Source organism: Lepisma saccharinum, chromosome 8 (assembly GCF_977018435.1).
Source record: "Lepisma saccharinum chromosome 8, izLepSacc3.1, whole genome shotgun sequence".
Classification (NCBI taxonomy): domain Eukaryota; kingdom Metazoa; phylum Arthropoda; class Insecta; order Zygentoma; family Lepismatidae; genus Lepisma; species Lepisma saccharinum.
Genome location: NC_139236.1, coordinates 64145081 through 64153126, shown reverse-complemented (window position 1 = coordinate 64153126; position 8046 = coordinate 64145081).

Genomic DNA, 8046 nt, shown 5'->3' with positions numbered 1-8046 from the left:
TATATTCTCCGATAGGTTGGACGGTTCAGTAGAGAGGTCGAGAAGGGTTGGGGGATTGAAGTATGTGCTATATGGGTACATGAAGGGGGGAGCTTCTGGGTTTAGCGTGGAAGAGTTTACTAAATCGATTGCTTTTTTTAGTCGGTATGCTGCCGCTCTTTTAGCGTTTCTTTTTCTTCTACTTGGTGGATTTCTTTTCCGTTTTGTTTTAGGGGTGTTCTCCATAGTCTGTCTTGTCCACTAGTCTTTGCCACATGAGGGTGTATGTTGGGCAGTCTTTGTTGTCTTTACTATTGCATGTTTTGTTCCTGTTTTTACATGGAATGCATGTTTTCGGTTGGGTTTTTTTATCACAGTGTTGGCGTTCATGATTCTCATTTCCACAATGGGTGCACAAGGGTTTGTTTTTGCAGTATTTTACTACGTGGCCCAGATCTCCACATTTCAGGCAACGTGCAACCACGATATAATCTTTGATGAAAAGAGATAGGAACGGTAAATATACGTTTTCTGTGTGAAGAAGGATTTTTCTAATTTTACTTGTGGTTTGTACAACTAGATGTACTGTGTTGCTGTTACGGGGTCCTGTTTTAAATCTCACATTGAAATCATTTGTGTATTCTTCATATGGAATTGATTCTTGGAGATTAAGGCTGTAAAATTCTGTGTAAAATTCCTCTGGGTCTTTATTGGCCGGAACGTCATATATGATCAGAAGTGGATCCTTTTTTCGAGGGTTTTCTACTTTGATGTTGTGTTTAGGAAGATCTTTATTATTAATTAATTTCTCGGCTCCTTCTCTGGAAGCTGTTTCCACTATCACCATTTGATTTGTGGTTCTTATGCTTTTGATTTTGATATTTTCCCTCACTGGATTTACTGTGGTGGTCAAGATTTCCTGTATCTTCTTAGCACTCATTTTCCTAACTTTGTCGGACATAAAGACAGTGTGCTTTACGGTAGATGTGGCTTTCTGTATTTGTTGTTGTTTGTCGGTTTTTTTGGTTGATACAACCTGGGAGTATAATACGTCTTCTCTAGGGGTTGCAGATTGGACATGGTGATTTCTATCTTGAAGGATTTTATTTACGGCGTTGAGTGATTTGTTCTCCGACACTGTTTCTTCATGTACTTGTTCTAATTTGCTCATCAGTTCTAAGAGGATGGATTTTCTTTCTTCTGATATGTTTTTATCTTTAGCGACGAGGGTAGTAATTTCTAATACCAGTTTTCTGTGCATCTCTAGCTTGATAGTCTGAGAAACGGGAACACTGTCTATTGAAGATACGCCAGTCGCATTGGAGTTTGATGTCTGAACGTTGGTGCCTGGTGTCTGGGAGGAAGGGGTTGCTGAGGGGCTGAAGGGGTTTGCAGGTGACGGGTTGAATGACTTTTTCCAGTGGTCCTGGGGCTGTTGTAGGGGCGAATCAGGCTTCCTTTTTGTCAGAGGTGAAGGTGGGGGGGAATGACGGACAGGGCCACCCTGTTCGAAACCAAAGTGAGTGTTTTGCTTGGGGGTAGAATTTTTGTTTTTGGGTGTGGCGCCACCGGTAGGAGCCATGAGGAACACCAACAGTAGTCCAAGTTGTGCGCACTGATGAAATCTGGATTAAAGAAGCCAATAGACGGAGAGCGGCCGTTAATGCAAAGATCTCTAAATAGCATACATCTAGGACTCTCCCCCCTCCTTACCACCAAAAAATAAAATAAGACTAGTAACCTAATAGCTAGGTTACCAGCATGGTTAAGTAGCTGCTTACTTCCAACATAATTGATCTTGAAGTGTACAACATAAATACTACTGAATGAAATTATGTTGGTGCGAAACAGGCATTGCCCTCTGCTCATTGACGTCTTTATTTCTATTCATTATCATCATATTGCAGTGGTGGCCAGAAGCTAGTATGATGGGTAGTGCCAACATGATCAAGAAATCGAAAAAAAATCTTCGCTAGCGTATGTCATAGAAATCTAATGAAAGGGGTAATTTAAATGGATTTTTTTTAGTAAAATTGCAGACAAAAATTCAAGAGTTTCTAAGATTGATTTAATTTACCTTGCATTTGTGCTACTTTTGACTAATCGCGAAGATAAGGATGAGTGAATACTCACAAAGAACACCCAGGCCAGGATTCGAACCCGTGATCCCTGGCATCGTAGCATGCATGGAGGTCGGCCAGAGTTTCCAGGAAATAACTGCGACTATTCAAATTTCGACGCCTGTCACCTTTACCACTTTTTTTTTAATAGAAATTATGTTTAAATCTGAAGAGGGACAGCCAAGTTGCGTAACTATTAATTGAATATCGAATGGTACCTTGGAGAACTGTGTGTGTAATAATGCACTAATCTGACTCATCTTCACTCACTACCCTTCCTTTCACACACCATCGGACACTTTCACTTCACTAAAGAGAAAAACCCTGAACAATTAGAGAGACAGAGTCGAACATGGTATTCTCACCTGGCTTTGTTTATAATTTGCAACCCCAGCATGGCAGATGGCACATCAACAATCGGTGTTACTAACAACTTAAATATGATTACACTGGTCGGCAAATTGGAACTTTTCTTTCCTCCCTGGCAAAATTTAAAGTGATTCTTATAGATTTTGAGGTCCTGATTCAGAATCTGAAAACAGTTTTCCTCCATCACCCACCAATTCTGAAATAATGCACTTTCAAACTTTACAAAGCATTCAGTGAGAGTCGAATATGACAAATAGATGGTACTGTACTAAAATTAGGAAAAAGAAGAAATGAGTAAACGTTTTGGGCTTGAAACTCTAATTTTATAAACGGCATACATGAGGGCATTTAATTTTAAACGCAAAACTTACATGTAAAATATCAAATATTTCATACAGTTAATAGCGTGAAAAATTTACATATTCATACTTAATGGTCCAGATTAAATTTCTTCACATCTAGATACATTAAGAGAACATAAAAGTGGCACAAAATGTAAGGTAAAAAAGTGTAACATTTTCACATCTGCAGACATGCTTTATCCACACACATAGGTTCGTAGAATGTTATTTTGTTGTCTTCTGTCTCTTGTATTGCTCCTTTGGCATCTCATGCATAAGAGTCCAACAGTAATCGGCTAACATGTTTCCATTCCATCTCCCACTGTATCGTTTTTCCACTTGGGCCACATCTTGATGGAACCTCTCACCATGTTCGTCTGAAACTGCACCCATATTTTCCGGGGAAAAATCTAAATGGGAATGCAAGAAATGCAGCTTCAGTGACATGTTACATCCGAAACTGTAGTAAGAGAATATCAGTTCTTCCACTATTTCCACATAATTTTCAGACTTTTATTTCCTAGAAAGTTCTTGCACGCATTTTCAAAAGCATCCCATGCCCTTCTCTGTGTCATTCAAAACTTGTCTAAAATTGGGATCCTGAAATAGCTGTCTTACTTGTGGACCAATGAAGATACCTTCCTTTATTTTGGCATCACTTATGCATGAAAACTTTTCTTTTAGATAAAGAAACCCTTGTTCCTGTTTATCCATTGCCTTCACAAACAGTTTCATCAGGCCAAGCTTGATATGGAGAGGTGGTAACAAAATTTTTGATTTCTCGACTAAAGCTGGCAGTGATACATTTTTCTCTCCTGGAATGTTTTCTTCACGAAGTGGCCATTCTTTTACAGTATGTCTGTCCTTTGCTCAGCTGTCCCACTCACAAATAAAACAGCAAAATTTTGTGTAATCCCCTTGTAACCCAGTCAACAATGCAACAACTTTTAAGTCTGCACATACGTATGTTCCACTGATGTTCTTCGTAACATATTTTCTGCAACATTTGTTCAAGGTTTGCATACGTCTCTTTCATGTAAAATGCATAAGCCAGCGGTATTGATGGCAACTTGTTCCCATTATGAGTAAAACAGCCTTCAAACTAACCTTTGATGAATCTATAATCACTCTTCTCCGCTCCTAGTTTCTACAATGAACTCTTCTCTTCTTTATATGACGCGCTGCCATCTATCGTTGCTCTCGGGAAACATTTCTTCCTTGCATTTTTCATTGTGTCGTCGGAACTGGCACGTGACACAATATCCCCCTCCCTGAGGATGAAAAAATTCTCTATTGGAAAAATATTTTGGAAATAGATAATTTTTTCCACTTTCTCTACATCTCGTTTGACTCTTCTCATTGACTCTCATTTCTACTGCTTATATTCCTTTTAACTTTTTCTGTGCAATTATATCTCCTGGCATGCAGCTTTTTCCCTCATCTCTCTATTTCTCTCTTCTTTCTATTTTGGTTTCTAGATATCTTATCACCACGTTCCGGAAATATTCGGGACACCTCAAGTTATTTTCAAATACAAAATATAATTTGTCAATAGTTCATCTCCTGCAAGTCTGCTCGTCTAATCTCTCCAAGATAGTCTTTACCTGACGATGTCCTGCCAAAATAGTAATTTTCGTTTCACCCTTTTCTTCTTTCAGCAATCTCTCTACAGATTATCAGTTAGCTCAGATTTTCCGATTCAAAGAACTCTCTTTCTTCTCTAAGTTGACCATCTACGTGTTTTTATCAGCTACAATAATTCTTCACATCAGCCTTAACTTCGTAATTAACTCCCTTCTGTGCCTAACTGTTCTATCTTCTTCATTCTTCTGTTCGTACAATTGAAAGGTTGATTTCCATTTTCCATATTACTTTCATTGGCATCTTTCCTTTTACAGGTTTGATCTTTTACTATCAGTCTCATTGTTCAATGGGGTGGTGATATAAATTAGCACTTATTATTCTTTCCTAAGATATAATTTGCTGAATAGATTTTCTTCCAACGATGGGTATTATATATCTTTTTACAGGAACTAACATTAAAGAACTAAAATTTTCTTCTTTCAAATAGATCAACAATATTTGCCCAAACTAATAATTCCACGAATTTTTCTTCTGGTGAACTGGAAATTTTTCAGACAACTTTAATAATTCTAGAACCGTACGCTTGCCAGTCTGTAAATCATAACATCTCCTTCCTTTGCACTATTCAGTCTTCTTTGTTTCTTCCGTATCTTTCAAATACTCGTTGCTTGTCATTATCTTGTTTTCTTTTTCTCTTCCTCTTTTTCTTCTCTTTCTTCTATTTTCTTTTCTATTCTTCTCAAGATCCTTCTTCCTCCTCTTCCAACTTTCTTCCAGTAAAGAAATTACTTTCATTTCTCTCTTCTTCCAAAATGGTTTCTGCCAAGACTTCATCTTACGTTCTACATCTTCATCAAATGCATGCTCTCCTTTATTTTCCGTCTCGTCTTCTTCTTCCTTCTCTTTGGCAAAGTAGCATCAAAATCCATTTGATCTATGTCGACCCTTTTTAGCATATTATTAACTTTCTTCAGGTTCTTTTCTATTTTTAATTTATTATCTTATTCTTCTTCCATGTCTTTACGTGAATATATATAAATTTCATTTTACTTTTCTTTCTTCTTTGTTTACATCTTCTGCTAGGCTTGTACTTCTTTTCTTCCTCCGGCAGAGACTCGTCACCGGAACTTTCTTCTTTTATCTTCATTTCGACATTGATCTCTTCATCATTACATTGACAACTAAATTTTTCATCCCTTTCTATTCCTCTTTCTTATTCTTCTATTTTCTCATCTTCCTCTTCTTTGACCTCTTTAAGTTCCTGGGTGTTTTCTTCTCGTAACTTTATAGCTACTTCTTCTATCTTGCTGTCATGCTCGTCATTGGAACTTTCCTCTTTCATCTTCCAGCTTCTATCTTCTATAAGGACCTTCGCTTCTTCAATCTTGTTTTCGTTTTCTTCTATTCTGGAAACATCTACTTCTGTCTTGCTGTCATTTTCTTCTAATTGAACACGGCGGCACCGAGGGACGGACAAATACAAAAGCTGACGATGTTCTCCTCGTCAGAGGTATTAAATCAAATTTTGATCACTAGGATCAAAAATTAGAATACATTTCTGAATTCATTTACTCACTTATTAACTTTCCTAATTATTTCATATACGAGCATATTCTTAATTAACTTAATTAGCTATATACAACATTTTATTCACTCCTTCTATAATTTTTATACTCTTCCTTTATATATTTTGCATTTACTATAATATATATATAATCGCTCTTCTCCGCTCCTAATTTCTACAATGAGCTCTGCTCTTCTTTATATGACGCTCTGCCATCTATCGTTGCTCTCGGGAAACAGTTCTTCCTTGCATTTTTCATTGTGTCGTCGGAACTGGCACGTGACAAGTTTGGTGTGTAATTTTTACTTACACATCTTCAGTGCATTTGTGAATCAGCTGGACGATGAAGAACTGCGTCGCGGTTATTTCCAACAAGACGGAGCGACATGCCATACTTCCAACGTGTCCATGGCAGAAATTGAGTCCTTTTTTGGTGACAGAATCATCTCCAAAGGATTGTGACCGCGAAGATCCCCAGATTTACTCCAGACACCTCCGGATTACTTTTTATGGGGTTTCCTTAAAGGTTGTGTCTACAGAAACAAACTACATCACTGCAAGACTTGCGAAACAACATCGAGAATGCGATTCACGAGATCACACCGGAGACTCTACATCGGACTTTTCACAATATGGAACGCCGTGTACAAACATGTCTGGACGTTCAGAAAAGACACTTCCAGCACCTGCTGTGACGATCATGTATTCAGCATGAAACAAGGTACGTGTATTGTGAATTTCATTTTCCTATGTATGTTTGTTCGGAAATTATAACGTTTTTTTCGGGTTCGAAAGCTAGTGGGACACCCTGTAGTAACCTGCTTACTAATAAAGAGTCAGTGCTTGGGTGCCTATCTGTTCAGTCCGCAGTTTTCAAACAAAGTTCCCACACAATGTGTGATATAAATGACAATTATGTTGTACATGCATACAACCTTATCGGGCCAGCCCCCCACCCACACTCCCCCACCCGGTCCCTAACAAGCTACCGGTCAGTAGTGTCCCGGATTTTAACTTATGAAATATAGGAACCCTAATTGAACCAAAAGTTGACCTCCCCCTCCCCTTTACGTGAGCTATATATACCCCCATGGGGCGATGGAATAACCGCGAAAGCGATTAAGCGCGAAAGAGCACAACCGCGAAACGTATTACAGGATTAAACGCGAAAGGAATAAGAGCGAAACGGAACAAGCGCGAACGAAATAAACACGATGGAACAAGCGCGAAAAGTTTAACCGCGAAACGGATTAAACGTGAACAGAATAAACGCGAAGGAATAAGCGTGAAATGGAATAAGAGCGAAAGGCACAACCGCGAAACGGATTAATCGCGAAACCAAAATTGAACACCGGAATATGCGAAAGGAACAACTGCAAAACGGATTAAGCGCGAAACCAAAATTCAAAACAGGAATAGCCCGAAAGGAACAACCGCGAAACGGATTAATCGCGAAACCAAAATTAAAAACCGGATTAAGCGCGAAAGGAACAACCACGAAATAAAAGTTGAACACCGGAATAAGCGCGAGAGAAATAACCGGGAAACGGATTAATCGCGAAAACAAAATTCAACCCCGGAATAACCGCGAAAGGGATTAAGCGCGAAACGAAAATTGAACACCGGAATAAGCGCGAAAGGAACAACCATGAAACGGATTATTCGCGAAACCAAAATTGAACACCGGAATAAGCGAGGAAGGAATTAAGAGCGAAACTAAAATTCAAAACGGAAATAAGTGCGAAAGGAACAACCGCGAAACCAAAATTGAACACCGGAATAAGCGCGAAAGGAACAACCGCGAAATGGATTAAGCGCGAAACCAAAATTAAACACCGGTATAACCGCGAAAGGGATTAATCGCGAAACCAAAATTGAGCACCGGAATAAGCGCGAGATGAAAATTGATCCTCGGAACTAGCGCGAAAGGAACAACTGCGAAATGGATTAATCGCGAAACCAAAATTGAACACCGGAATAAGCGCGAAGGAATAATAGCGAATAGATTGAACGCGAACGGAATAACCGCAAAGGAATAATCGCGAAAGGAACAACCGCGAAACAGATTAAGTGCTTAATCTCTTTCGTG